The sequence below is a fragment of the Rhinoderma darwinii genome, chromosome 4 (assembly GCF_050947455.1).
Source record: "Rhinoderma darwinii isolate aRhiDar2 chromosome 4, aRhiDar2.hap1, whole genome shotgun sequence".
NCBI classification, from domain to species: domain Eukaryota; kingdom Metazoa; phylum Chordata; class Amphibia; order Anura; family Rhinodermatidae; genus Rhinoderma; species Rhinoderma darwinii.
Window position 1 is genome coordinate 130,922,870 of NC_134690.1, and position 26,704 is coordinate 130,949,573.

At 42.9% G+C, this 26,704-nt stretch overlaps 33 non-coding genes across 33 annotated transcripts; all 33 read right to left on the reverse strand.

The window, feature by feature from the left end:
* Positions 1–102: 102 nt before the first annotated feature.
* TRNAL-CAA (transfer RNA leucine (anticodon CAA)) lies at positions 103–211 on the reverse strand. The gene is made up of 2 exons: positions 174–211; positions 103–148 (listed from the first exon to the last, which is right to left on the reverse strand). It is a non-coding gene; the product is annotated as a tRNA-Leu (tRNA).
* A 409-nt stretch (positions 212–620) lies between these two features.
* Positions 621–729, reverse strand: TRNAL-CAA (transfer RNA leucine (anticodon CAA)). Its single transcript has 2 exons — positions 692–729; positions 621–666 (listed from the first exon to the last, which is right to left on the reverse strand). It is a non-coding gene; the product is annotated as a tRNA-Leu (tRNA).
* A 927-nt stretch (positions 730–1,656) lies between these two features.
* Positions 1,657–1,765, reverse strand: TRNAS-CGA (transfer RNA serine (anticodon CGA)). The gene is made up of 2 exons: positions 1,728–1,765; positions 1,657–1,702 (listed from the first exon to the last, which is right to left on the reverse strand). It is a non-coding gene; the product is annotated as a tRNA-Ser (tRNA).
* A 408-nt stretch (positions 1,766–2,173) lies between these two features.
* On the reverse strand, positions 2,174–2,282 carry TRNAL-CAA (transfer RNA leucine (anticodon CAA)). Its single transcript has 2 exons — positions 2,245–2,282; positions 2,174–2,219 (listed from the first exon to the last, which is right to left on the reverse strand). It is a non-coding gene; the product is annotated as a tRNA-Leu (tRNA).
* Positions 2,283–2,691: 409 nt separating this feature from the next.
* On the reverse strand, positions 2,692–2,800 carry TRNAL-CAA (transfer RNA leucine (anticodon CAA)). The gene is made up of 2 exons: positions 2,763–2,800; positions 2,692–2,737 (listed from the first exon to the last, which is right to left on the reverse strand). It is a non-coding gene; the product is annotated as a tRNA-Leu (tRNA).
* A 409-nt stretch (positions 2,801–3,209) lies between these two features.
* TRNAL-CAA (transfer RNA leucine (anticodon CAA)) lies at positions 3,210–3,318 on the reverse strand. Its single transcript has 2 exons — positions 3,281–3,318; positions 3,210–3,255 (listed from the first exon to the last, which is right to left on the reverse strand). It is a non-coding gene; the product is annotated as a tRNA-Leu (tRNA).
* Positions 3,319–3,727: 409 nt separating this feature from the next.
* TRNAL-CAA (transfer RNA leucine (anticodon CAA)) lies at positions 3,728–3,836 on the reverse strand. The gene is made up of 2 exons: positions 3,799–3,836; positions 3,728–3,773 (listed from the first exon to the last, which is right to left on the reverse strand). It is a non-coding gene; the product is annotated as a tRNA-Leu (tRNA).
* Positions 3,837–4,245: 409 nt separating this feature from the next.
* Positions 4,246–4,354, reverse strand: TRNAL-CAA (transfer RNA leucine (anticodon CAA)). The gene is made up of 2 exons: positions 4,317–4,354; positions 4,246–4,291 (listed from the first exon to the last, which is right to left on the reverse strand). It is a non-coding gene; the product is annotated as a tRNA-Leu (tRNA).
* A 409-nt stretch (positions 4,355–4,763) lies between these two features.
* TRNAL-CAA (transfer RNA leucine (anticodon CAA)) lies at positions 4,764–4,872 on the reverse strand. Its single transcript has 2 exons — positions 4,835–4,872; positions 4,764–4,809 (listed from the first exon to the last, which is right to left on the reverse strand). It is a non-coding gene; the product is annotated as a tRNA-Leu (tRNA).
* A 409-nt stretch (positions 4,873–5,281) lies between these two features.
* TRNAL-CAA (transfer RNA leucine (anticodon CAA)) lies at positions 5,282–5,390 on the reverse strand. Its single transcript has 2 exons — positions 5,353–5,390; positions 5,282–5,327 (listed from the first exon to the last, which is right to left on the reverse strand). It is a non-coding gene; the product is annotated as a tRNA-Leu (tRNA).
* A 927-nt stretch (positions 5,391–6,317) lies between these two features.
* On the reverse strand, positions 6,318–6,426 carry TRNAL-CAA (transfer RNA leucine (anticodon CAA)). The gene is made up of 2 exons: positions 6,389–6,426; positions 6,318–6,363 (listed from the first exon to the last, which is right to left on the reverse strand). It is a non-coding gene; the product is annotated as a tRNA-Leu (tRNA).
* Positions 6,427–6,835: 409 nt separating this feature from the next.
* On the reverse strand, positions 6,836–6,944 carry TRNAL-CAA (transfer RNA leucine (anticodon CAA)). The gene is made up of 2 exons: positions 6,907–6,944; positions 6,836–6,881 (listed from the first exon to the last, which is right to left on the reverse strand). It is a non-coding gene; the product is annotated as a tRNA-Leu (tRNA).
* A 409-nt stretch (positions 6,945–7,353) lies between these two features.
* TRNAL-CAA (transfer RNA leucine (anticodon CAA)) lies at positions 7,354–7,462 on the reverse strand. Its single transcript has 2 exons — positions 7,425–7,462; positions 7,354–7,399 (listed from the first exon to the last, which is right to left on the reverse strand). It is a non-coding gene; the product is annotated as a tRNA-Leu (tRNA).
* A 409-nt stretch (positions 7,463–7,871) lies between these two features.
* On the reverse strand, positions 7,872–7,980 carry TRNAL-CAA (transfer RNA leucine (anticodon CAA)). The gene is made up of 2 exons: positions 7,943–7,980; positions 7,872–7,917 (listed from the first exon to the last, which is right to left on the reverse strand). It is a non-coding gene; the product is annotated as a tRNA-Leu (tRNA).
* Positions 7,981–8,907: 927 nt separating this feature from the next.
* Positions 8,908–9,016, reverse strand: TRNAL-CAA (transfer RNA leucine (anticodon CAA)). Its single transcript has 2 exons — positions 8,979–9,016; positions 8,908–8,953 (listed from the first exon to the last, which is right to left on the reverse strand). It is a non-coding gene; the product is annotated as a tRNA-Leu (tRNA).
* Positions 9,017–9,425: 409 nt separating this feature from the next.
* Positions 9,426–9,532, reverse strand: TRNAW-CCA (transfer RNA tryptophan (anticodon CCA)). Its single transcript has 2 exons — positions 9,495–9,532; positions 9,426–9,471 (listed from the first exon to the last, which is right to left on the reverse strand). It is a non-coding gene; the product is annotated as a tRNA-Trp (tRNA).
* Positions 9,533–10,045: 513 nt separating this feature from the next.
* Positions 10,046–10,154, reverse strand: TRNAL-CAA (transfer RNA leucine (anticodon CAA)). The gene is made up of 2 exons: positions 10,117–10,154; positions 10,046–10,091 (listed from the first exon to the last, which is right to left on the reverse strand). It is a non-coding gene; the product is annotated as a tRNA-Leu (tRNA).
* Positions 10,155–10,667: 513 nt separating this feature from the next.
* On the reverse strand, positions 10,668–10,776 carry TRNAL-CAA (transfer RNA leucine (anticodon CAA)). Its single transcript has 2 exons — positions 10,739–10,776; positions 10,668–10,713 (listed from the first exon to the last, which is right to left on the reverse strand). It is a non-coding gene; the product is annotated as a tRNA-Leu (tRNA).
* A 1,031-nt stretch (positions 10,777–11,807) lies between these two features.
* On the reverse strand, positions 11,808–11,916 carry TRNAL-CAA (transfer RNA leucine (anticodon CAA)). Its single transcript has 2 exons — positions 11,879–11,916; positions 11,808–11,853 (listed from the first exon to the last, which is right to left on the reverse strand). It is a non-coding gene; the product is annotated as a tRNA-Leu (tRNA).
* A 409-nt stretch (positions 11,917–12,325) lies between these two features.
* Positions 12,326–12,434, reverse strand: TRNAL-CAA (transfer RNA leucine (anticodon CAA)). Its single transcript has 2 exons — positions 12,397–12,434; positions 12,326–12,371 (listed from the first exon to the last, which is right to left on the reverse strand). It is a non-coding gene; the product is annotated as a tRNA-Leu (tRNA).
* Positions 12,435–13,359: 925 nt separating this feature from the next.
* On the reverse strand, positions 13,360–13,468 carry TRNAL-CAA (transfer RNA leucine (anticodon CAA)). Its single transcript has 2 exons — positions 13,431–13,468; positions 13,360–13,405 (listed from the first exon to the last, which is right to left on the reverse strand). It is a non-coding gene; the product is annotated as a tRNA-Leu (tRNA).
* A 1,039-nt stretch (positions 13,469–14,507) lies between these two features.
* Positions 14,508–14,616, reverse strand: TRNAL-CAA (transfer RNA leucine (anticodon CAA)). Its single transcript has 2 exons — positions 14,579–14,616; positions 14,508–14,553 (listed from the first exon to the last, which is right to left on the reverse strand). It is a non-coding gene; the product is annotated as a tRNA-Leu (tRNA).
* Positions 14,617–15,025: 409 nt separating this feature from the next.
* Positions 15,026–15,134, reverse strand: TRNAL-CAA (transfer RNA leucine (anticodon CAA)). The gene is made up of 2 exons: positions 15,097–15,134; positions 15,026–15,071 (listed from the first exon to the last, which is right to left on the reverse strand). It is a non-coding gene; the product is annotated as a tRNA-Leu (tRNA).
* A 409-nt stretch (positions 15,135–15,543) lies between these two features.
* Positions 15,544–15,652, reverse strand: TRNAL-CAA (transfer RNA leucine (anticodon CAA)). Its single transcript has 2 exons — positions 15,615–15,652; positions 15,544–15,589 (listed from the first exon to the last, which is right to left on the reverse strand). It is a non-coding gene; the product is annotated as a tRNA-Leu (tRNA).
* A 409-nt stretch (positions 15,653–16,061) lies between these two features.
* TRNAL-CAA (transfer RNA leucine (anticodon CAA)) lies at positions 16,062–16,170 on the reverse strand. The gene is made up of 2 exons: positions 16,133–16,170; positions 16,062–16,107 (listed from the first exon to the last, which is right to left on the reverse strand). It is a non-coding gene; the product is annotated as a tRNA-Leu (tRNA).
* A 409-nt stretch (positions 16,171–16,579) lies between these two features.
* Positions 16,580–16,688, reverse strand: TRNAL-CAA (transfer RNA leucine (anticodon CAA)). Its single transcript has 2 exons — positions 16,651–16,688; positions 16,580–16,625 (listed from the first exon to the last, which is right to left on the reverse strand). It is a non-coding gene; the product is annotated as a tRNA-Leu (tRNA).
* Positions 16,689–17,105: 417 nt separating this feature from the next.
* On the reverse strand, positions 17,106–17,214 carry TRNAL-CAA (transfer RNA leucine (anticodon CAA)). Its single transcript has 2 exons — positions 17,177–17,214; positions 17,106–17,151 (listed from the first exon to the last, which is right to left on the reverse strand). It is a non-coding gene; the product is annotated as a tRNA-Leu (tRNA).
* Positions 17,215–17,623: 409 nt separating this feature from the next.
* TRNAL-CAA (transfer RNA leucine (anticodon CAA)) lies at positions 17,624–17,732 on the reverse strand. Its single transcript has 2 exons — positions 17,695–17,732; positions 17,624–17,669 (listed from the first exon to the last, which is right to left on the reverse strand). It is a non-coding gene; the product is annotated as a tRNA-Leu (tRNA).
* A 6,224-nt stretch (positions 17,733–23,956) lies between these two features.
* TRNAL-CAA (transfer RNA leucine (anticodon CAA)) lies at positions 23,957–24,065 on the reverse strand. The gene is made up of 2 exons: positions 24,028–24,065; positions 23,957–24,002 (listed from the first exon to the last, which is right to left on the reverse strand). It is a non-coding gene; the product is annotated as a tRNA-Leu (tRNA).
* Positions 24,066–24,474: 409 nt separating this feature from the next.
* On the reverse strand, positions 24,475–24,583 carry TRNAL-CAA (transfer RNA leucine (anticodon CAA)). The gene is made up of 2 exons: positions 24,546–24,583; positions 24,475–24,520 (listed from the first exon to the last, which is right to left on the reverse strand). It is a non-coding gene; the product is annotated as a tRNA-Leu (tRNA).
* A 409-nt stretch (positions 24,584–24,992) lies between these two features.
* Positions 24,993–25,101, reverse strand: TRNAL-CAA (transfer RNA leucine (anticodon CAA)). The gene is made up of 2 exons: positions 25,064–25,101; positions 24,993–25,038 (listed from the first exon to the last, which is right to left on the reverse strand). It is a non-coding gene; the product is annotated as a tRNA-Leu (tRNA).
* A 417-nt stretch (positions 25,102–25,518) lies between these two features.
* On the reverse strand, positions 25,519–25,627 carry TRNAL-CAA (transfer RNA leucine (anticodon CAA)). The gene is made up of 2 exons: positions 25,590–25,627; positions 25,519–25,564 (listed from the first exon to the last, which is right to left on the reverse strand). It is a non-coding gene; the product is annotated as a tRNA-Leu (tRNA).
* A 935-nt stretch (positions 25,628–26,562) lies between these two features.
* On the reverse strand, positions 26,563–26,671 carry TRNAL-CAA (transfer RNA leucine (anticodon CAA)). Its single transcript has 2 exons — positions 26,634–26,671; positions 26,563–26,608 (listed from the first exon to the last, which is right to left on the reverse strand). It is a non-coding gene; the product is annotated as a tRNA-Leu (tRNA).
* Positions 26,672–26,704: the final 33 nt, after the last annotated feature.

Sequence of the window (26,704 nt, forward strand, 5' to 3'; positions counted from 1 at the left end):
GCCATGCCTCGTTCAGGTAACCCCAGTCTCACAATGGTGCGCAACTGGAGTCAGAAGTTATTTCCAGGAAGTGAGATGACTGACTTTATTGAACAAAATACTTGTCAGAAGTGGGATTTGAACCCACGCCTCCTTTCAGAGACCAGAACACCCAACTAGGGAAGAATTTTCATCTTGAGTCTGGCGCCTTGGACCGCTCGGCCATCCTGACATCCTGAGTATTAGGAGAGAAGACTGAAAGGTACATGCAATCACCCCGAATATACAAGTCATTTTGTTATTCAAGTACAAGTTTATTTCTCATCTGTTTGACTTTATTCAACTCTAAGATCATTGGCTCTTCTGGGTGACATAAAAGCTGACCGTCCTAGAAAGAAATGCCTTCTTGTTCCCACCTGCTAGAGTTTAATTCATGTTGGATGATATTTAAAGGAATAAGACCAACACACACTTACATTTACCAAGTGGGTTAGGCAGCTGCTTCCTAATATGCCACCGAAACAACGGAAGTGGATTGAGCCATGCCTCGTTCAGGTAACCCCAGTCTCACAATGGTGCGCAACTGGAGTCAGAAGTTATTTCCAGGAAGTGAGATGACTGACTTTATTGAACAAAATACTTGTCAGAAGTGGGATTTGAACCCACGCCTCCTTTCAGAGACCAGAACACACAACTAGGGAAGAATTTTCATCTTGAGTCTGGCGCCTTGGACCGCTCGGCCATCCTGACATCCTGAGTATTAGGAGAGAAGACTGAAAGGTACATGCAATCACCCCGAATATACAAGTCATTTTGTTATTCAAGTACAAGTTTATTTCTCATCTGTTTGACTTTATTCAACTCTAAGATCATTGGCTCTTCTGGGTGACATAAAAGCTGACCGTCCTAGAAAGAAATGCCTTCTTGTTCCCACCTGCTAGAGTTTAATTCATGTTGGATGATATTTACAGGAATAAGACCAACACACACTTACATTTACCAAGTGGGTTAGGCAGCTGCTTCCTAATATGCCACCGGAACAACGGAAGTGGATTGAGCCATGCCTCGTTCAGGTATCCCCAGTCTCACAATGGTGCAAAACTGGAGTCAGAAGTTATTTCCAGGAAGTGAGATGACTGACTTTATTGAACAAAATACTTGTCAGAAGTGGGATTTGAACCCACGCCTCCTTTCAGAGACCAGAACACCCAACTAGGGAAGAATTTTCATCTTGAGCCTGGCGCATTGGACCGCTCGGCCATCCTGACATCCTGAGTATTAGGAGAGAAGACTGAAAGGTACATGCAATCACCCCGAATATACAAGTCATTTTGTTATTCAAGTACAAGTTTATTTCTCATCTGTTTGACTTTATTCAACTCTAAGATCATTGGCTCTTCTGGGTGACATAAAAGCTGACCGTCCTAGAAAGAAATGCCTTCTTGTTCCCACCTGCTAGAGTTTAATTCATGTTGGATGATATTTAAAGGAATAAGACCAACACACACTTACATTTACCAAGTGGGTTAGGCAGCTGCTTCCTAATATGCCACCGGAACAACGGAAGTGGATTGAGCCATGCCTCGTTCAGGTAACCCCAGTCTCACAATGGTGCGCAACTGGAGTCAGAAGTTATTTCCAGGAAGTGAGATGACTGACTTTATTGAACAAAATACTTGTCAGAAGTGGGATTTGAACCCACGCCTCCTTTCAGAGACCAGAACACCCAACTAGGGAAGAATTTTCATCTCGAGTCTGGCGCCTTGGACCGCTCGGACATCCTGACATCCTGAGTATTAGGAGAGAAGACTGAAAGGTACATGCAATCACCCCGAATATACAAGTCATTTTGTTATTCAAGTACAAGTTTATTTCTCATCTGTTTGACTTTATTCAACTCTAAGATCATTGGCTCTTCTGGGTGACATAAAAGCTGACCGTCCTAGAAAGAAATGCCTTCTTGTTCCACCTGCTAGAGTTTAATTCATGTTGGATGATATTTAAAGGAATAAGACCAACACACACTTACATTTACCAAGTGGGTTAGGCACCTGCTTCCTAATATGCCACCGGAACAACGGAAGTGGATTGAGCCATGCCTCGTTCAGGTACCCCCAGTCTCACAATGGTGCACAACTGGAGTCAGAAGTTATTTCCAGGAAGTGAGATGACTGACTTTATTGAACAAAATACTTGTCAGAAGTGGGATTTGAACCCACGCCTCCTTTCAGAGACCAGAACACCCAACTAGGGAAGAATTTTCATCTTGAGTCTGGCACCTTGGACTGCTCGGCCATCCTGACATCCTGAGTATTAGGAGAGAAGACTGAAAGGTACATGCAATCACCCCGAATATACAAGTCATTTTGTTATTCAAGTACAAGTTTATTTCTCATCTGTTTGACTTTATTCAACTCTAAGATCATTGGCTCTTCTGGGTGACATAAAAGCTGACCGTCCTAGAAAGAAATGCCTTCTTGTTCCCACCTGCTAGAGTTTAATTCATGTTGGATGATATTTAAAGGAATAAGACCAACACACACTTACATTTACCAAGTGGGTTAGGCAGCTGCTTCCTAATATGCCACCGGAACAACGGAAGTGGATTGAGCCATGCCTCGTTCAGGTAACCCCAGTCTCACAATGGTGCGCAACTGGAGTCAGAAGTTATTTCCAGGAAGTGAGATGACTGACTTTATTGAACAAAATACTTGTCAGAAGTGGGATTTGAACCCACGCCTCCTTTCAGAGACCAGAACACCCAACTAGGGAAGAATTTTCATCTTGAGTCTGGCGCCTTGGACCGCTCGGACATCCTGACATCCTGAGTATTAGGAGAGAAGACTGAAAGGTACATGCAATCACCCCGAATATACAAGTCATTTTGTTATTCAAGTACAAGTTTATTTCTCATCTGTTTGACTTTATTCAACTCTAAGATCATTGGCTCTTCTGGGTGACATAAAAGCTGACCGTCCTAGAAAGAAATGCCTTCTTGTTCCCACCTGCTAGAGTTTAATTCATGTTGGATGATATTTAAAGGAATAAGACCAACACACACTTACATTTACCAAGTGGGTTAGGCAGCTGCTTCCTAATATGCAACCGGAACAACGGAAGTGGATTGAGCCATGCCTCGTTCAGGTACCCCCAGTCTCACAATGGTGCACAACTGGAGTCAGAAGTTATTTCCAGGAAGTGAGATGACTGACTTTATTGAACAAAATACTTGTCAGAAGTGGGATTTGAACCCACGCCTCCTTTCAGAGACCAGAACACCCAACTAGGGAAGAATTTTCATCTTGAGTCTGGCACCTTGGACTGCTCGGCCATCCTGACATCCTGAGTATTAGGAGAGAAGACTGAAAGGTACATGCAATCACCCCGAATATACAAGTCATTTTGTTATTCAAGTACAAGTTTATTTCTCATCTGTTTGACTTTATTCAACTCTAAGATCATTGGCTCTTCTGGGTGACATAAAAGCTGACCGTCCTAGAAAGAAATGCCTTCTTGTTCCCACCTGCTAGAGTTTAATTCATGTTAGATGATATTTACAGGAATAAGACCAACACACACTTACATTTACCAAGTGGGTTAGGCAGCTGCTTCCTAATATGCAACCGGAACAACGGAAGTGGATTGAGCCATGCCTCGTTCAGGTACCCCCAGTCTCACAATGGTGCACAACTGGAGTCAGAAGTTATTTCCAGGAAGTGAGATGACTGATTTTATTGAACAAAATACTTGTCAGAAGTGGGATTTGAACCCACGCCCCCATTCAGAGACCAGAACACCCAACTAGGGAAGAATTTTCATCTTGAGTCTGGCACCTTGGACTGCTCGGCCATCCTGACATCCTGAGTATTAGGAGAGAAGACTGAAAGGTACATGCAATCACCCCGAATATACAAGTCATTTTGTTATTCAAGTACAAGTTTATTTCTCATCTGTTTGACTTTATTCAACTCTAAGATCATTGGCTCTTCTGGGTGACATAAAAGCTGACCGTCCTAGAAAGAAATGCCTTCTTGTTCCCACCTGCTAGAGTTTAATTCATGTTGGATGATATTTAAAGGAATAAGACCAACACACACTTACATTTACCAAGTGGGTTAGGCAGCTGCTTCCTAATATGCAACCGGAACAACGGAAGTGGATTGAGCCATGCCTCGTTCAGGTACCCCCAGTCTCACAATGGTGCACAACTGGAGTCAGAAGTTATTTCCAGGAAGTGAGATGACTGACTTTATTGAACAAAATACTTGTCAGAAGTGGGATTTGAACCCACGCCTCCTTTCAGAGACCAGAACACCCAAATAGGGAAGAATTTTCATCTTGAGTCTGGCACCTTGGACTGCTCGGCCATCCTGACATCCTGAGTATTAGGAGAGAAGACTGAAAGGTACATGCAATCACCCTGAATATACAAGTCATTTTGTTATTCAAGTACAAGTTTATTTCTCATCTGTTTGACTTTATTCAACTCTAAGATCATTGGCTCTTCTGGGTGACATAAAAGCTGACCGTCCTAGAAAGAAATGCCTTCTTGTTCCCACCTGCTAGAGTTTAATTCATGTTAGATGATATTTACAGGAATAAGACCAACACACACTTACATTTACCAAGTGGGTTAGGCAGCTGCTTCCTAATATGCAACCGGAACAACGGAAGTGGATTGAGCCATGCCTCGTTCAGGTACCCCCAGTCTCACAATGGTGCACAACTGGAGTCAGAAGTTATTTCCAGGAAGTGAGATGACTGATTTTATTGAACAAAATACTTGTCAGAAGTGGGATTTGAACCCACGCCCCCATTCAGAGACCAGAACACCCAACTAGGGAAGAATTTTCATCTTGAGTCTGGCACCTTGGACTGCTCGGCCATCCTGACATCCTGAGTATTAGGAGAGAAGACTGAAAGGTACATGCAATCACCCCGAATATACAAGTCATTTTGTTATTCAAGTACAAGTTTATTTCTCATCTGTTTGACTTTATTCAACTCTAAGATCATTGTCTCTTCTGGGTGACATAAAAGCTGACCGTCCTAGAAAGAAATGCCTTCTTGTTCCCACCTGCTAGAGTTTAATTCATGTTAGATGATATTTACAGGAATAAGACCAACACACACTTACATTTACCAAGTGGGTTAGGCAGCTGCTTCCTAATATGCCACCGGAACAACGGAAGTGGATTGAGCCATGCCTCGTTCAGGTAACCCCAGTCTCACAATGGTGCACAACTGGAGTCAGAAGTTATTTCCAGGAAGTGAGATGACTGACTTTATTGAACAAAATACTTGTCAGAAGTGGGATTTGAACCCACACCTCCTTTCAGAGACCAGAACACCCAACTAGGGAAGAATTTTCATCTTGAGTCTGGCGCCTTGGACCGCTCGGCCATCCTGACATCCTGAGTATTAGGAGAGAAGACTGAAAGGTACATGCAATCACCCCGAATATACAAGTCATTTTGTTATTCAAGTACAAGTTTATTTCTCATCTGTTTGACTTTATTCAACTCTAAGATCATTGGCTCTTCTGGGTGACATAAAAGCTGACCGTCCTAGAAAGAAATGCCTTCTTGTTCCCACCTGCTAGAGTTTAATTCATGTTGGATGATATTTAAAGGAATAAGACCAACACACACTTACATTTACCAAGTGGGTTAGGCAGCTGCTTCCTAATATGCCACCGGGACAACGGAAGTGGATTGAGCCATGCCTCGTTCAGGTAACCCCAGTCTCACAATGGTGCGCAACTGGAGTCAGAAGTTATTTCCAGGAAGTGAGATGACTGACTTTATTGAACAAAATACTTGTCAGAAGTGGGATTTGAACCCACGCCTCCTTTCAGAGACCAGAACACCCAACTAGGGAAGAATTTTCATCTTGAGTCTGGCACCATGGACTGCTCGGCCATCCTGACATCCTGAGTATTAGGAGAGAAGACTGAAAGGTACATGCAATCACCCCGAATATACAAGTCATTTTGTTATTCAAGTACAAGTTTATTTCTCATCTGTTTGACTTTATTCAACTCTAAGATCATTGGCTCTTCTGGGTGACATAAAAGCTGACCGTCCTAGAAAGAAATGCCTTCTTGTTCCCAACTGCTAGAGTTTAATTCATGTTGGATGATATTTACAGGAATAAGACCAACACACACTTACATTTACCAAGTGGGTTAGGCAGCTGCTTCCTAATATGCCACCGGAACAACGGAAGTGGATTGAGCCATGCCTCGTTCAGGTACCCCCAGTCTCACAATGGTGCACAACTGTAGTCAGAAGTTATTTCCAGGAAGTAAGATGACTGACTTTATTGAACAAAATACTTGTCAGAAGTGGGATTTGTACCCACGCCTCCTTTCAGAGACCAGAACACCCAACTATGGAAGAATTTTCATCTTGAGTCTGGTGCCTTGGACCGCTCGGCCATCCTGACATCCTGAGCATTAGGAGAGAAGACTGAAAGGTACATGCAATCACACCGAATATACAAGTCATTTTGTTATTCAAGTACAAGTTTATTTCTCATCTGTTTGACTTTATTCAACTCTAAGATCATTGGCTCTTCTGGGTGACATAAAAGCTGACCGTCCTAGAAAGAAATGCCTTCTTGTTCCCACCTGCTAGAGTTTAATTCATGTTAGATGATATTTACAGGAATAAGACCAACACACACTTACATTTACCAAGTGGGTTAGGCAGCTGCTTCCTAATATGCAACCGGAACAACGGAAGTGGATTGAGCCATGCCTCGTTCAGGTACCCCCAGTCTCACAATGGTGCACAACTGGAGTCAGAAGTTATTTCCAGGAAGTGAGATGACTGATTTTATTGAACAAAATACTTGTCAGAAGTGGGATTTGAACCCACGCCCCCATTCAGAGACCAGAACACCCAACTAGGGAAGAATTTTCATCTTGAGTCTGGCACCTTGGACTGCTCGGCCATCCTGACATCCTGAGTATTAGGAGAGAAGACTGAAAGGTACATGCAATCACCCCGAATATACAAGTCATTTTGTTATTCAAGTACAAGTTTATTTCTCATCTGTTTGACTTTATTCAACTCTAAGATCATTGGCTCTTCTGGGTGACATAAAAGCTGACCGTCCTAGAAAGAAATGCCTTCTTGTTCCCACCTGCTAGAGTTTAATTCATGTTGGATGATATTTAAAGGAATAAGACCAACACACACTTACATTTACCAAGTGGGTTAGGCAGCTGCTTCCTAATATGCAACCGGAACAACGGAAGTGGATTGAGCCATGCCTCGTTCAGGTACCCCCAGTCTCACAATGGTGCACAACTGGAGTCAGAAGTTATTTCCAGGAAGTGAGATGACTGATTTTATTGAACAAAATACTTGTCAGAAGTGGGATTTGAACCCACGCCCCCATTCAGAGACCAGAACACCCAACTAGGGAAGAATTTTCATCTTGAGTCTGGCACCTTGGACTGCTCGGCCATCCTGACATCCTGAGTATTAGGAGAGAAGACTGAAAGGTACATGCAATCACCCCGAATATACAAGTCATTTTGTTATTTAAGTACAAGTTTATTTCTCATCTGTTTGACTTTATTCAACTCTAAGATCATTGTCTCTTCTGGGTGACATAAAAGCTGACCGTCCTAGAAAGAAATGCCTTCTTGTTCCCACCTGCTAGAGTTTAATTCATGTTAGATGATATTTACAGGAATAAGACCAACACACACTTACATTTACCAAGTGGGTTAGGCAGCTGCTTCCTAATATGCCACCGGAACAACGGAAGTGGATTGAGCCATGCCTCGTTCAGGTAACCCCAGTCTCACAATGGTGCACAACTGGAGTCAGAAGTTATTTCCAGGAAGTGAGATGACTGACTTTATTGAACAAAATACTTGTCAGAAGTGGGATTTGAACCCACACCTCCTTTCAGAGACCAGAACACCCAACTAGGGAAGAATTTTCATCTTGAGTCTGGCGCCTTGGACCGCTCGGCCATCCTGACATCCTGAGTATTAGGAGAGAAGACTGAAAGGTACATGCAATCACCCCGAATATACAAGTCATTTTGTTATTCAAGTACAAGTTTATTTCTCATCTGTTTGACTTTATTCAACTCTAAGATCATTGGCTCTTCTGGGTGACATAAAAGCTGACCGTCCTAGAAAGAAATGCCTTCTTGTTCCCACCTGCTAGAGTTTAATTCATGTTGGATGATATTTAAAGGAATAAGACCAACACACACTTACATTTACCAAGTGGGTTAGGCAGCTGCTTCCTAATATGCCACCGGGACAACGGAAGTGGATTGAGCCATGCCTCGTTCAGGTAACCCCAGTCTCACAATGGTGCGCAACTGGAGTCAGAAGTTATTTCCAGGAAGTGAGATGACTGACTTTATTGAACAAAATACTTGTCAGAAGTGGGATTTGAACCCACGCCTCCTTTCAGAGACCAGAACACCCAACTAGGGAAGAATTTTCATCTTGAGTCTGGCACCATGGACTGCTCGGCCATCCTGACATCCTGAGTATTAGGAGAGAAGACTGAAAGGTACATGCAATCACCCCGAATATACAAGTCATTTTGTTATTCAAGTACAAGTTTATTTCTCATCTGTTTGACTTTATTCAACTCTAAGATCATTGGCTCTTCTGGGTGACATAAAAGCTGACCGTCCTAGAAAGAAATGCCTTCTTGTTCCCAACTGCTAGAGTTTAATTCATGTTGGATGATATTTACAGGAATAAGACCAACACACACTTACATTTACCAAGTGAGTTAGGCAGCTGCTTCCTAATATGCCACCGGAACAACGGAAGTGGATTGAGCCATGCCTCGTTCAGGTACCCCCAGTCTCACAATGGTGCACAACTGTAGTCAGAAGTTATTTCCAGGAAGTAAGATGACTGACTTTATTGAACAAAATACTTGTCAGAAGTGGGATTTGAACCCACGCCTCCTTTCAGAGACCAGAACACCCAACTATGGAAGAATTTTCATCTTGAGTCTGGTGCCTTGGACCGCTCGGCCATCCTGACATCCTGAGCATTAGGAGAGAAGAATGAAAGGTACATGCAATCACACCGAATATACAAGTCATTTTGTTATTCAAGTACAAGTTTATTTCTCATCTGTTTGACTTTATTCAACTCTAAGATCATTGGCTCTTCTGGGTGACATAAAAGCTGACCGTCCTAGAAAGAAATGCCTTCTTGTTCCCACCTGCTAGAGTTTAATTCATGTTGGATGATATTTAAAGGAATAAGACCAACACACACTTACATTTACCAAGTGGGTTAGGCAGCTGCTTCCTAATATGCCACCGGAACAACGGAAGTGGATTGAGCCATGCCTCGTTCAGGTACCCCCAGTCTCACAATGGTGCGCAACTGGAGTCAGAAGTTATTTCCAGGAAGTGAGATGACTGACTTTATTGAACAAAATACCTGTCAGAATTGGGATTTGAACCCACACCTCCATTCAGAGACCAGAACACAACTAGGGAAGTATTTTCATCTGGAGTCTGGCGCCTTAGACCGCTCGGCCATCCTGACATCCTGAGTGATAGGAGAGAAGACTGAAAGGTACATGCAATCACCCCGAATATACAAGTCATTTTGTTATTCAAGTACAAGTTTATTTCTCATCTGTTTGACTTTATTCAACTCTAAGATCATTGGCTCTTCTGGGTGACATAAAAGCTGACCGTCCTAGAAAGAAATGCCTTCTTGTTCCCACCTGCTAGAGTTTAATTCATGTTGGATGACATTTACAGGAATAAGACCAACACACACTTACATAAAAGCTGACCGTCCTAGAAAGAAATGCCTTCTTGTTCCCACCTGCTAGAGTTTAATTCATGTTGGATGATATTTAAAGGAATAAGACCAACACACACTTACATTTACCAAGTGGGTTAGGCAGCTGCTTCCTTATATGCCACCGGAACAACGGAAGTGGATTGAGCCATGCCTCTTTACGGTAACCCCAGTCTCACAATGGTGCGCAACTGGAGTCAGAAGTTATTTCCAGGAAGTGAGATGACTGACTTTATTGAACAAAATACTTGTCAGAAGTGGGATTTGAACCCACGCCTCCTTTCAGAGACCAGAACACCCAACTAGGGAAGAATTTTCATCTTGAGTCTGGTGCCTTGGACCGCTCGGCCATCCTGACATCCTGAGTATTAGGAGAGAAGACTGAAAGGTACATGCAATCACCCCGAATATACAAGTCATTTTGTTATTCAAGTACAAGTTTATTTCTCATCTGTTTGACTTTATTCAACTCTAAGATCATTGGCTCTTCTGGGTGACATAAAAGCTGACCGTCCTAGAAAGAAATGCCTTCTTGTTCCCACCTGCTAGAGTTTAATTCATGTTGGATGACATTTACAGGAATAAGACCAACACACACTTACATAAAAGCTGACCGTCCTAGAAAGAAATGCCTTCTTGTTCCCACCTGCTAGAGTTTAATTCATGTTGGATGATATTTAAAGGAATAAGACCAACACACACTTATATTTACCAAGTGGGTTAGGCAGCTGCTTTCTTATATGCCACCGGAACAACAGAAGTGGATTGAGCCATGCCTCTTTACGGTAACCCCAGTCTCACAATGGTGCGCAACTGGAGTCAGAAGTTATTTCCAGGAAGTGAGATGACTGACTTTATTGAACAAAAGAATGGTCAGAAGAGGGATTTGAACCCACGCCTCCTTTCAGAGACCAGAACACCCAACTAGGGAAGAATTTTCATCTTGAGTCTGGCGCCTTGGACCGCTCGGCCATCCTGACATCCTGAGTATTAGGAGAGAAGACTGAAAGGTACATGCAATCACCCCGAATATACAAGTCATTTTGTTATTCAAGTACAAGTTTATTTCTCATCTGTTTGACTTTATTCAACTCTAAGATCATTGGCTCTTCTGGGTGACATAAAAGCTGACCGTCCTAGAAAGAAATGCCTTCTTGTTCCCACCTGCTAGAGTTTAATTCATGTTGGATGACATTTACAGGAATAAGACCAACACACACTTACATAAAAGCTGACCGTCCTAGAAAGAAATGCCTTCTTGTTCCCACCTGCTAGAGTTTAATTCATGTTGGATGATATTTAAAGGAATAAGACCAACACACACTTACATTTACCAAGTGGGTTAGGCAGCTGCTTCCTTATATGCCACCGGAACAACGGAAGTGGATTGAGCCATGCCTCTTTACGGTAACCCCAGTCTCACAATGGTGCGCAACTGGAGTCAGAAGTTATTTCCAGGAAGTGAGATGACTGACTTTATTGAACAAAAGAATGGTCAGAAGAGGGATTTGAACCCACGCCCACATTCAGAGACCAGAACACCCAACTAGGGAAGAATTTTCATCTTGAGTCTGGCACCTTGGACTGCTCGGCCATCCTGACATCCTGAGTATTAGGAGAGAAGACTGAAAGGTACATGCAATCACCCCGAATATACAAGTCATTTTGTTATTCAAGTACAAGTTTATTTCTCATCTGTTTGACTTTATTCAACTCTAAGATCATTGTCTCTTCTGGGTGACATAAAAGCTGACCGTCCTAGAAAGAAATGCCTTCTTGTTCCCACCTGCTAGAGTTTAATTCATGTTAGATGATATTTACAGGAATAAGACCAACACACACTTACATTTACCAAGTGGGTTAGGCAGCTGCTTCCTAATATGCCACCGGAACAACGGAAGTGGATTGAGCCATGCCTCGTTCAGGTAACCTCAGTCTCACAATGGTGCACAACTGGAGTCAGAAGTTATTTCCAGGAAGTGAGATGACTGACTTTATTGAACAAAATACTTGTCAGAAGTGGGATTTGAACCCACACCTCCTTTCAGAGACCAGAACACCCAACTAGGGAAGAATTTTCATCTTGAGTCTGGCGCCTTGGACCGCTCGGCCATCCTGACATCCTGAGTATTAGGAGAGAAGACTGAAAGGTACATGCAATCACCCCGAATATACAAGTCATTTTGTTATTCAAGTACAAGTTTATTTCTCATCTGTTTGACTTTATTCAACTCTAAGATCATTGGCTCTTCTGGGTGACATAAAAGCTGACCGTCCTAGAAAGAAATGCCTTCTTGTTCCCACCTGCTAGAGTTTAATTCATGTTGGATGATATTTAAAGGAATAAGACCAACACACACTTACATTTACCAAGTGGGTTAGGCAGCTGCTTCCTAATATGCCACCGGAACAACGGAAGTGGATTGAGCCATGCCTCGTTCAGGTACCCCCAGTCTCACAATGGTGCACAACTGTAGTCAGAAGTTATTTCCAGGAAGTAAGATGACTGACTTTATTGAACAAAATACTTGTCAGAAGTGGGATTTGAACCCACGCCTCCTTTCAGAGACCAGAACACCCAACTATGGAAGGATTTTCATCTTGAGTCTGGTGCCTTGGACCGCTCGGCCATCCTGACATCCTGAGCATTAGGAGAGAAGACTGAAAGGTACATGCAATCACACCGAATATACAAGTCATTTTGTTATTCAAGTACAAGTTTATTTCTCATCTGTTTGACTTTATTCAACTCTAAGATCATTGGCTCTTCTGGGTGACATAAAAGCTGACCGTCCTAGAAAGAAATGCCTTCTTGTTCCCACCTGCTAGAGTTTAATTCATGTTGGATGATATTTAAAGGAATAAGACCAACACACACTTACATTTACCAAGTGGGTTAGGCAGCTGCTTCCTAATATGCCACCGGAACAACGGAAGTGGATTGAGCCATGCCTCGTTCAGGTACCCCCAGTCTCACAATGGTGCGCAACTGGAGTCAGAAGTTATTTCCAGGAAGTGAGATGACTGACTTTATTGAACAAAATACCTGTCAGAATTGGGATTTGAACCCACACCTCCATTCAGAGACCAGAACACAACTAGGGAAGTATTTTCATCTGGAGTCTGGCGCCTTAGAGCGCTCGGCCATCCTGACATCCTGAGTGATAGGAGAGAAGACTGAAAGGTACATGCAATCAAACCGAATATACAAGTCATTTTGTTATTCAAGTACAAGTTTATTTCTCATCTGTTTGACTTTATTAAACTCTAAGATCATTGGCTCTTCTGGTTGAGATAAAAGCTGACCGTCCTAGAAAGAAATGCCTTCTTGTTCCCACCTGCTAGAGTTTAATTCATGTTGGATGATATTTACAGGAATAAGACCAACACACACTTACATTTACCAAGTGGGTTAGGCAGCTGCTTCCTAATATGCCACCGGAACAACGGAAGTGGATTGAGCCATGCCTCGTTCAGGTAACCCCAGTCTCACAATGGTGTGCAACTGGAGTCAGAAGTTATTTCCAGGAAGTGAGATGACTGACTTTATTGAACAAAATACTTGTCAGAAGTGGGATTTGAACCCACGCCTCCTTTCAGAGACCAGAACACCCAACTAGGGAAGAATTTTCATCTTGAGTCTGGCACCTTGGACCGCTCGGCCATCCTGACATCATGAGTATTAGGAGAGAAGACTGAAAGGTACATGCAATCACCCCGAATATACAAGTCATTTTGTTATTCAAGTACAAGTTTATTTCTCATCTGTTTGACTTTATTCAACTCTAAGATCATTGGCTCTTCTGGGTGACATAAAAGCTGACCGTCCTAGAAAGAAATGCCTTCTTGTTCCCACCTGCTAGAGTTTAATTCATGTTGGATGACATTTACAGGAATAAGACCAACACACACTTACATAAAAGCTGACCGTCCTAGAAAGAAATGCCTTCTTGTTCCCACCTGCTAGAGTTTAATTCATGTTGGATGATATTTAAAGGAATAAGACCAACACACACTTACATTTACCAAGTGGGTTAGGCAGCTGCTTCCTTATATGCCACCGGAACAACGGAAGTGGATTGAGCCATGCCTCTTTACGGTAACCCCAGTCTCACAATGGTGCGCAACTGGAGTCAGAAGTTATTTCCAGGAAGTGAGATGACTGACTTTATTGAACAAAAGAATGGTCAGAAGAGGGATTTGAACCCACGCCTCCTTTCAGAGACCAGAACACCCAACTAGGGAAGAATTTTCATCTTGAGTCTGGCGCCTTAGACCGCTCGGACATCCTGACATCCTGACACCCTGAGTGTTAGGAGAGAAGACTGAAAGGTACATGCAATCACCCCGAATATACAAGTCATTTGGTTATTCAAGTACAAGTTTATTTCTCATCTGTTTGACTTTATTCAACTCTAAGATCATTGGCTCTTCTGGGTGACATAAAAGCTGACCGTCCTAGAAAGAAATGCCTTCTTGTTCCCACCTGCTAGAGTTTAATTCATGTTGGATGATATTTAAAGGAATAAGACCAACACACACTTACATTTACCAAGTGGGTTAGGCAGCTGCTTCCTAATATGCCACCGGAACAACGGAAGTGGATTGAGCCATGCCTCGTTCAGGTAACCCCAGTCTCACAATGGTGCACAACTGGAGTCAGAAGTTATTTCCAGGAAGTGAGATGACTGACTTTATTGAACAAAATACTTGTCAGAAGTGGGATTTGAACCCATGCCTCCTTTCAGAGACCAGAACACCCAAATAGGGAAGAATTTTCATCTTGAGTCTGGCGCCTTGGACCGCTCGGCCATCCTGACATCCTGAGTATTAGGAGAGAAGACTGAAAGGTACATGCAATCACCCCGAATATACAAGTCATTTTGTTATTCAAGTACAAGTTTATTTCTCATCTGTTTGACTTTATTCAACTCTAAGATCATTGGCTCTTCTGGGTGACATAAAAGCTGACCGTCCTAGAAAGAAATGCCTTCTTGTTCCCACCTGCTAGAGTTTAATTCATGTTGGATGATATTTAAAGGAATAAGACCAACACACACTTACATTTACCAAGTGGGTTAGGCAGCTGCTTCCTAATATGCCACCGGAACAACGGAAGTGGATTGAGCCATGCCTCGTTCAGGTAACCCCAGTCTCACAATGGTGCGCAACTGGAGTAAGAAGTTATTTCCAGGAAGTGAGATGACTGACTTTATTGAACAAAATACTTGTCAGAAGTGGGATTTGAACCCATGCCTCCTTTCAGAGACCAGAACACCCAAATAGGGAAGAATTTTCATCTTGAGTCTGGCGCCTTGGACCGCTCAGCCATCCTGACATCCTGAGTATTAGGAGAGAAGACTGAAAGGTACATGCAATCACCCCGAATATACAAGTCATTTTGTTATTCAAGTACAAGTTTATTTCTCATCTGTTTGACTTTATTCAACTCTAAGATCATTGGCTCTTCTGGGTGACATAAAAGCTGACCGTCCTAGAAAGAAATGCCTTCTTGTTCCCACCTGCTAGAGTTTAATTCATGTTGGATGATATTTAAAGGAATAAGACCAACACACACTTACATTTACCAAGTGGGTTAGGCAGCTGCTTCCTAATATGCCACCGGAACAACGGAAGTGGATTGAGCCATGCCTCGTTCAGGTAACCCCAGTCTCACAATGGTGCGCAACTGGAGTAAGAAGTTATTTCCAGGAAGTGAGATGACTGACTTTATTAAACAAAAGAATTGTCAGAAGTGGGATTTGAACCCACGCCTCCTTTCAGAGACCAGAACACCCAACTAGGGAAGAATTTTCATCTTGAGTCTGGTGCCTTAGACTGCTCGGCCATCCTGACATCCTGAGTGTCAGGAGAGAAGACTGAAAGGTACATGCAATCACCCCGAATATACAAGTCATTTTGTTATTCAAGTACAAGTTTATTTCTCATCTGTTTGACTTTATTCAACTCTAAGATCATTGGCTCTTCTGGGTGACATAAAAGCTGACCGTCCTAGAAAGAAATGCCTTCTTGTTCCCACCTGCTAGAGTTTAATTCATGTTGGATGATATTTAAAGGAATAAGACCAACACACACTTACATTTACCAAGTGGGTTAGGCAGCTGCTTCCTAATATGCCACCGGAACAATGGAAGTGGATTGAGCCATGCCTCGTTACGGTAACCCCAGTCTCACAATGGTGCGCAACTGGAGTCAGAAGTTATTTCCAGGAAGTGAGATGACTGACTTTATTGAACAAAACACTTGTCAGAAGTGGGATTTGAACCCACACCTCCTTTCAGAGACCAGAACACCCAACTAGGGAAGAATTTTCATCTTGAGTCTGGCGCCTTGGACCACTCGGCCATCCTGACATCCTGAGTATTAGGAGAGAAGAATGAAAGGTACATGCAATCACCCCGAATATACAAGTCATTTTGTTATTCAAGTACAAGTTTATTTCTCATCTGTTTGACTTTATTCAACTCTAAGATCATTGGCTCTTCTGGGTGACATAAAAGCTGACCGTCCTAGAAAGAAATGCCTTCTTGTTCCCACCTGCTAGAGTTTAATTCATGTTGGATGATATTTACAGGAATAAGACCAGCACACACTTACATTTACCAAGTGGGTTAGGCAGCTGCTTCCTAATATGCCACCGGAACAACGGAAGTGGATTGAGCCATGCCTCGTTCAGGTAACCCCAGTCTCACAATGGTGCGCAACTGGAGTTAGAAGTTATTTCCAGGAAGTGAGATGACTGACTTTATTGAACAAAAGAATTGTCAGAAGAGGGATTTGAACCCACGCCTCCTTTCAGAGACCAGAACACCCAACTAGGGAAGAATTTTCATCTTGAGTCTGGCGCCTTAGACCGCTCGGCCATCCTGACATCCTGACACCCTGAGTGTTAGGAGAGAAGACTGAAAGGTACATGCAATCACCCCGAATATACAAGTCATTTTGTTATTCAAGTACAAGTTTATTTCTCATCTGTTTGACTTTATTCAACTCTAAGATCATTGGCTCTTCTGGGTGACATAAAAGCTGACCGTCCTAGAAAGAAATGCCTTCTTGTTCCCACCTGCTAGAGTTTAATTCATGTTGGATGATATTTAAAGGAATAAGACCAACACACACTTACATTTACCAAGTGGGTTAGGCAGCTGCTTCCTAATATGCCACCGGAACAACGGAAGTGGATTGAGCCATGCCTCGTTCAGGTAACCCCAGTCTCACAATGGTGCGCAACTGGAGTTAGAAGTTATTTCCAGGAAGTGAGATGACTGACTTTATTGAACAAAAGAATTGTCAGAAGAGGGATTTGAACCCACGCCTCCTTTCAGAGACCAGAACACCCAACTAGGGAATAATTTTCATCTTGAGTCTGGCGCCTTGGACCGCTCGGCCATCCTGACATCCTGAGTGTTAGGAGAGAAGACTGAAAGGTACATGCAATCACCCCGAATATACAAGTCATTTTTTTATTCAAGTACAAGTTTATTTCTCATCTGTTTGACTTTATTCAACTCTAAGATCATTGGCTCTTCTGGGTGACATAAAAGCTGACCGTCCTAGAAAGAAATGCCTTCTTGTTCCCACCTGCTAGAGTTTAATTCATGTTGGATGATATTTACAGGAATAAGACCAGCACACACTTACATTTACCAAGTGGGTTAGGCAGCTGCTTCCTAATGTGCCACCGGAACAACGGAAGTGGATTGAGGCATGCCTCGTTCAGGTAACCCCAGTCTCACAATGGTGCGCAACTGGAGTCAGAAGTTATTTCCAGGAAGTGAGATGACTGACTTTATTGAACAAAAGAATTGTCAGAAGAGGGATTTGAACCCACACCTCCTTTCAGAGACCAGAACACCCAACTAGGGAAGAATTTTCATCTTGAGTCTGGCGCCTTAGACCGCTCGGCCATCCTGACATCCTGAGGTTTAGGAGAGAAGACTGAAAGGTACATGCAATCACCCCGAATATACAAGTCATTTTGTTATTCAAGTACAAGTTTATTTCTCATCTGTTTGACTTTATTCAACTCTAAGATTAGAGATGAGCGAACCGGGACAACCGAACCCGGTTTCGGTCCGAACTTCCGGAAAAGTTCGGTTCGCAGCGAATCCGAACTTCACCGGGTTCGGCCGAACCCGTTTTGACCGAACCCGGTCAAAAACATTATACAAATCGGCAGCCACTTATCTCTATCAATCACTGATAGAGAAAAGAGGCTGCTGATTAAAAATAAAATAAAAAGCATTTCATACGTACCCGGTCGTTGTCTTGCGGACGAGTCCCTCTTCTTCCTCCAGTCCGACCTTTTCTGACGTGGCAGCCTGTGATTGGCTGCAGAGGCCTCTGCAGCCTGTGATTGGCTGCAGAGGCCGCGGCAGCCTGTGATTGGCTGCAGCGCTCACATGGGCTGCATCGTCATCAAGGAATGTCGGGCCGGATGTCGAGAGGGACGCGTCACCAAGGCAACGGCCTGGAGACCGGACTGGAGGAAGCAGGGAGTTCCCGGTAAGTATGAACGTCTTTTTTTTTACAGGTACTGTGATCGGTAGTCACTGTCCAGGGTACTGAAACAGTTACTGCCGATCAGTTAACTCTTTCAGCACCCTGGACAGTGACTATTTAGGGTATGTGCACACACACTAATTACGTCCGTAATTGACGGACGTATTTCGGCCGCAAGTACCGGACCGAACACAGTGCAGGGAGCCGGGCTCCTAGCATCATAGTTATGTACGATGCTAGGAGTCCCTGCTTCTCTGCAGGACAACTGTCCCGTACTGTAATCATGTTTTCAGTACGGGACAGTAGTTCCACGGAGAGGCAGGGACTCCTAGCATCGTACATAAATATGATGCTAGGAGCCCGGCTCCCTGCAGTGTGTTCGGTCCGGTACTTGCGGCCGAAATACGTCCGTCAATTACGGACGTAATTAGTGTGTGTGCACATACCCTTACTGACGTCGCCTAGCAACGCTGCCGTAATGACGGGTGCACACATGTAGCCACCTGTCATTACGGGGCCTCATGCACACGACCATAAAAACACCCGTTATCACGGGTCGTAATTATGACCCGAAATAGCGGGCCCATAGACTTCTGTTAGCCACGGGTACCTTCCCGTTTTCTCACGGGAAGGTGCCCGTGCCGTTAAAAAGATAGAACATGTTCTATTTTACGGGCCGTGCTCGTAATTACGACTCGTAACTACGAGCACGGCCGGCCGGCCACGGGCAGGCGGCCGCTTTTGCGAACCGTGCTGTCATTATAATTATAGCAGCACGGCCCGTAAAATAGAAAAATAGAACATGTTCTATTTTTTTAACGGCACGGGCACCTTCCCGTGAGAAAACGGAAAGGTACCCGTGGGTAACAGAAGTCTATGAGCCCGTTATTGCGGGTCGTAATTACGACCCACAATAACGGGTGTTTTTACGGTCGTGTGCATAATGGGAGCACGGCTCGGAAAAACGAACGGCTGCCCGTGCTCATCTCCTGAAATACTCTGTGCTGCCTTAAACTCTGTGGACAGGTCAGGATCCTGTTTCTTTTAAATGCTGCTAGGGAACCCGCTCGATCCACTATATAAGGCTACGCTACAGTGCAGCATTTAAAAGAAACAGGATCCTGACCTGTCCATAGAGTTTAAGGCAGCACAGAGTATTTCAGGAGATGAGCGTGCAGATTCAGTGCTGCTGTGAACTCTGCTCTTACCATTACGTAGCTCTCAGTCTGTTACCTCTCCTCCACTCCTGTCCTCAAGAACACCTTCACATGATTGGCAAGTCACCACGTAATGGTAAGAGCAGAGTTCACAGCAGCACAGAGTATTTCAAGAGATGAGCGTGCGGATCTTGTGCGTGGTGGTGACTTGCCAATCATGTGAACGTGTTATAGAGGACAGGAGTGGAGGAGATGTAACAGACTGAGCTACGTAATGGTAAGAACAGAGTTCACAGCAGCACAGAGTATTTCAGGAGAGGAGCGTGCAGATTCAGTGCTGCTGTGAACTCTGCTCTTACCATTACGTAGCTCAGTCTGTTACCTCTCCTCCACTCCTGTCCTCAATAACACCTTCACATGATTGGCAAGTCACCACCCCGCACAAGATCCGCACGCTCATCTCCTGAAATACTCTGTGCTGCTGTGAACTCTGCTCTTACCATTACGTGGTGACTTGCCAATCATGTGAAGGTGTTCTTGAGGACAGGAGTGGAGGAGAGGTAACAGACTGAGAGCTACGTAATGGTAAGAGCAGAGTTCACAGCAGCACTGAATCTGCACGCTCATCTCCTGAAATACTCTGTGCTGCCTTAAACTCTATGGACAGGTCAGGATCCTGTTTCTTTCAAATGCTGCACTGTAGCGCAGCCTTATATAGTGGATCGAGCGGGTTCCCCAGCAGCATTTAAAAGAAACCGTGTTTGTGTATGTGTGTGTTTGTGTATATATGTGTGTTTGGGTATGTGACTTTGTCTGTTTTTGTTTTTATATGTGTGTTTGTGTATATGTGTGTGTATATATGGGTATGTTTGTGTATATATGGGTGTATTTGTGTATATGTTTGTGTGTAGATGTTTGTGTGTGTTTTTGTATGTGTGTGTGTTTGTGTATATGTGTGTATATGGGTGTGTGTTTGTGTGTATATATGGGTGTGTTTGTGTATATGTGTTTGTGTATATGTGTTCATGTATGTGTGTGTATAACTGTGTGTGTGTGTGTGTGTGTGTGTGTGTGTGTGTGTTTGGATATGTGTGTTTTTGTTTGTATATGTGTGTTTGTCTGTTTATGTGTGTGTGTGTGTATATCTTGTTGTGTTTGTGTATATATGTGTGTCTGTGTATGGTTGTTTGTGTGTGCGTGTGTGCGTGTATATATGTGTGTAGGTGAGTAGAAGTATTGGTATTGTTCACATTGATAACTGTTTTTTTATGTTGTTGCAGATTTTGATGTACCGATTGGACTACATCTTCGATTCGTTGGACTACTGCGTAGATCTACGTTTTTTCAAATTTTAATAAAATGGTTAACGAGGGTTTTGTTGGGGATTTCTTATTTCAATAAAAAAGAATTGTCTTTGTGTTTTTTTTTAAACTTTATTAGTGCCTAGATAATGGCAGTTGGCTGATTGACAGCGTCCATTATTAAGGTGGTACTTAGTGTTAGCCGGTGCAGAGGCTAACACTAACCACCCATTATTACCCCGGTACCCACCACCACCAGGGGTGCCGGGAAGAGCTTGGTACGATCCAGTACCCGACCATCTGTTGTGATGGTCGGGTACTGGGGCGGCCGTAGGCTGGTATTATGAGGCTGGGAAGGGCCAAAATCAGTGGACCTTCCCACCCTTGTAATGCTAGGCTGCTGCTGCTGTGTTGTATCGGGCTGGTTATAAAAATGGGGGGACCCCCACGTCGTTTTTTTTTTTGAATTTAACAAATTTAGCAATAGACGGGTCCCCGACATTTTTAATAACCAGCCATATACAAGGCCGCAGCAGTCTGGCATTACATTGGTGGGAAGGGCCACTGGTTTTGTCCATTCCCAGGCTAAGAACACTGTGTTGTATGTGGCTGGTTATGATAAATTGGGTGGAACCTCATGTCTTTTAAAAAAAAAAAAAATTTAATAAATAAATAATTTAAAAAAATGACGTGGGGTCCCCCCCACTTTTATAACCAGCCAGATAACACAGCAGCAGCAGCCTAGCATTACAAGGGTGGGAAGGTCCACTGTTTTTGGCCCTTCCCAGCCTCATAATACCAGCCTGCGGCCGCCCCAGAGCCCGACCATCACAACAGATGGTCGGGTACTGGATCGTACCTGCCTCTTCCCGGCACCCCTGGTGGTGGTGGGTACCGGGGTAATAATGGTGGTTAGTGTTAGCCTCTGCACCGGCTAACACTAAGCCTCGCCTTAGTAATGGATGTTGTCACTCAGACAGCGGCCATTACTAAAGTGGTAGTAATAAAATTTGAAAATAAAAAGACAAAGATATAGATAAAATATTTTATTGAAATAAAGCACCCCCAACACAACCCTCATTAACCATTTTATTGTAGAAAAAAAAACGTCATCTAAGTAGTCCTCGAAACCGACGTAGTCCAAACACCAAACCTGTAAAAAAAAAAAAAATGAAATAAAACATGTCGTAGGCTTAGATTCAGTTTAATGTGTGATACTGACTGTTATACCATGTATAGAAGCCTGCCGTGAAGTTGACTTAGATACAGGGCGCCAGCAGACAGTATCATACATGGCCATACAGACATATATACAAACAAACATACATGCAAACATACATACATATATACAAACATACATACAAGCATGCACATATATACATGCAAATATACATACATGCAAACATACACACATATATACATGAAAACTATCATACATACATGCATACACACACACACATGAAAACATACATACATACAAACAAACATGCAAAGATACATACATACATATATACAAGCATGCACAAATATACATGCAAACATAAATACATGCAAACATAATTACATACATGCACATATATATAAACATACATGACAACATACATGCAAAAATAAAAACATGAAAACATACATACATGCACATATATACATGACAACATACATACAAACATACATGACAACATACATACATGCAAACATACATACATGCAAACATACATACACACATGCAAACATATATACATGCAAATATACATACAAACATGCACATGTATACATACATGTCAACATACATGCAAACATACATGCACATATATACATACATACATACATGACAACATACATACATGCAAATATATACATGCAAATATACATACATACATACACACATGCACATATATACATACATGCCAACATACATGCACATATATACATACATGACAACATACATACATACATACATACATGACAACATACATATATATATACACACACATGCAAATATACATACAAACATGCATACATACATACATGCAAACATACATTCATGCAAACACACATACATGCAAACATACATACATTCATGCAAACATACATACATACATACATACATACACACATATACATGCAAACATACATTCATGCAAACACACATACATGCAAACATACATACATTCATGCAAACATACATACATACATACACACATGCACATATATACATACATGACAACATACATGACAACATACATGTAAAAATACATACATGCAAACATACACACATGCAAACATACATACATACATGCAAATATATACATGCAAATATACATACAAACATGCACATATATACATGCATGCCAACATGCATGCACAGATATACATACATACATGCCAACATACATACCAACATACATACATGCCAAAAAAAAATAATAATACGTTCATACTTACTTTCCTCCTGTCCGGCCTCCAGCGATGACGTTTCATCCATGTCGCCGCTGCAGCCTGTGATTGGCTGCAGAGGCGGTCACGTGGGATGAAGCGTCATCCTGACGTGCGTGACCGCCACTACAGCCTGTGATTGGCTGCAGCGGCGAAAGGGATGAAACGTCATCGCTGGAGGCCGGACAGGAGGAAAGTAAGTACGAACGTATAATTTTTATTTTTTTATTACATTTAAATTGTATTTTCCGCGCGCCGAGCATGTACTGTGAAGGTTGCTGAAAGAGTTAGTGCAGCCCATTAACTCTATCAGCACCCCGGACAGTAGCATGCTCGGCGCACGGACGTGACAGGTTCGGTCAGAACTAGTTCGGTCCGAACCGAACTTTTTTGTGAAATTCGGCGAACTAGCCGAACCGAAATTTTGATAAGTTCGCTCATCTCTATCTAAGATCATTGGCTCTTCTGGGTGACATAAAAGCTGACCGTCCTAGAAAGAAATGCCTTCTTGTTCCCACCTGCTAGAGTTTAATTCATGTTGGATGATATTTAAAGGAATAAGACCAACACACACTTACATTTACCAAGTGGGTTAGGCAGCTGCTTCCTAATATGCCACCGGAACAACGGAAGTGGATTGAGCCATGCCTCGTTCAGGTAACCCCAGTCTCACAATGGTGCGCAACTGGAGTCAGAAGTTATTTCCAGGAAGTGAGATGACTGACTTTATTGAACAAAATACTTGTCAGAAGTGGGATTTGAACCCACGCCTCCTTTCAGAGACCAGAACACCCAACTAGGGAAGAATTTTCATCTTGAGTCTGGCGCCTTGGACCGCTCGGCCATCCTGACATCCTGAGTATTAGGAGAGAAGACTGAAAGGTACATGCAATCACCCCGAATATACAAGTCATTTTGTTATTCAAGTACAAGTTTATTTCTCATCTGTTTGACTTTATTCAACTCTAAGATCATTGGCTCTTCTGGGTGACATAAAAGCTGACCGTCCTAGAAAGAAATGCCTTCTTGTTCCCACCTGCTAGAGTTTAATTCATGTTGGATGATATTTAAAGGAATAAGACCAACACACACTTACATTTACCAAGTGGGTTAGGCAGCTGCTTCCTAATATGCCATCGGGACCACAGAAGTGGATTGAGCCATGCCTCGTTCAGGTAACCCCAGTCTCACAATGGTGCGCAACTGGAGTCAGAAGTTATTTCCAGGAAGTGAGATGACTGACTTTATTGAACAAAATACTTGTCAGAAGTGGGATATGAACCCACAACTCCATTCAGAGACCAGAACACCCAACTAGGGAAGAATTTTCATCTTGAGTCTGGCGCCTTAGACCGCTCGGCCATCCTGACATCCTAAGTGATCGGAGAGAAGACTGAAAGGTACATGCAATCACACCGAATATACAAGTCATTTTGTTATTCAAGTACAAGTTTATTTCTCATCTGTTTGACTTTATTCAACTCTAAGATCATTGGCTCTTCTGGGTGACATAAAAGCTGACCGTCCTAGAAAGAAATGCATTCTTGTTCCCACCTGCTAGAGTTTAATTCATGTTGGATGATATTTAAAGGAATAAGACCAATACACACTTACATTTACCAAGTGGGTTAGGCAGCTGCTTCCTAATATGCCACCGGAACAACGGAAGTGGATTGAGCCATGCCTCGTTCAGGTAACCCCAGTCTCACAATGGTGCGCAACTGGAGTCAGAAGTTATTTCCAGGAAGTGAGATGACTGACTTTATTGAACAAAAGAATTGTCAGAAGTGGGATTTGAACCCACACCTCCTTTCAGAGACCAGAACACCCAACTATGGAAGAATTTTCATCTTGAGCCTGGCGCCTTAGACCGCTCGGCCATCCTGACATCCTGACACCCTGAGTGTTAGGAGAGAAGACTGAAAGGTACATGCAATCACCCCGAATATACAAGTCATTTTGTTATTCAAGTACAAGTTTATTTCTCATCTGTTTGGCTTTATTCAACTCTAAGATCATTGGCTCTTCTGGGTGACATAAAAGCTGACCGTCCTAGAAAGAAATGCATTCTTGTTCCCACCTGCTAGAGTTTAATTCATGTTGGATGATATTTAAAGGAATAAGACCAACACACACTTACATTTACCAAGTGGGTTAGGCAGCTGCTTCCTAATATGCCACCGGAACAACGGAAGTGGATTGAGCCATGCCTCGTTCAGGTAACCCCAGTCTCACAATGGTGCGCAACTGGAGTCAGAAGTTATTTCCAGGAAGTGAGATGACTGACTTTATTGAACAAAATACTTGTCAGAAGTGGGATTTGAACCCACGCCTCCTTTCAGAGACCAGAACACCCAACTAGGGAATAATTTTCATCTTGAGTCTGGCGCCTTGGACTGCTCGGCCATCCTGACATCCTGAGTGTTAGGAGAGAAGACTGAAAGGTACATGCAATCACCCCGAATATACAAGTCATTTTTTTATTCAAGTACAAGTTTATTTCTCATCTGTTTGACTTTATTCAACTCTAAGATCATTGGCTCTTCTGGGTGACATAAAAGCTGACCGTCCTAGAAAGAAATGCCTTCTTGTTCCCACCTGCTAGAGTTTAATTCATGTTGGATGATATTTACAGGAATAAGACCAGCACACACTTACATTTACCAAGTGGGTTAGGCAGCTGCTTCCTAATATGCCACCGGAACAATGGAAGTGGATTGAGCCATGCCTCATTCAGGTAACCCCAGTCTCACAATGGTGCGCAACTGGAGTCAGAAGTTATTTCCAGGAAGTGAGATGACTGACTTTATTGAACAAAATAATTGTCAGAAGAGAGATTTGAACCCACGCCTCCTTTCAGAGACCAGAACACCCAACTAGGGAAGAATTTTCATCTTGAGTCTGGCGCCTTAGACCGCTCGGCCATCCTGACATCCTGACACCCTGAGTGTTAGGAGAGAAGACTGAAAGGTACATGCAATCACCCCGAATATACAAGTCATTTTGTTATTCAAGTACAAGTTTATTTCTCATCTGTTTGACTTTATTCAACTCTAAGATCATTGGCTCTTCTGGGTGACATAAAAGCTGACCGTCCTAGAAAGAAATGCCTTCTTGTTCCCACCTGCTAGAGTTTAATTCATGTTGTATGATATTTAAAGGAATAAGACCAACACACACTTACATTTACCAAGTGGGTTAGGCAGCTGCTTCCTAATAGGCCACCGGAACAACGGAAGTGGATTGAGCCATGCCTCGTTCAGGTAACCCTAGTCTCACAATGGTGCGCAACTGGAGTCAGAAGTTATTTCCAGGAAGTGAGATGACTGACTTTATTGAACAAAATACTTGTCAGAAGTGGGATTTGAACCCACACCTCCTTTCAGAGACCAGAACTCCCAACTAGGGAAGATTTTTCATCTTGAGTCTGGCGCCTTGGACCGCTCGGCCATCCTGACATCCTGAGTATTAGGAGAGAAGACTGAAAGGTA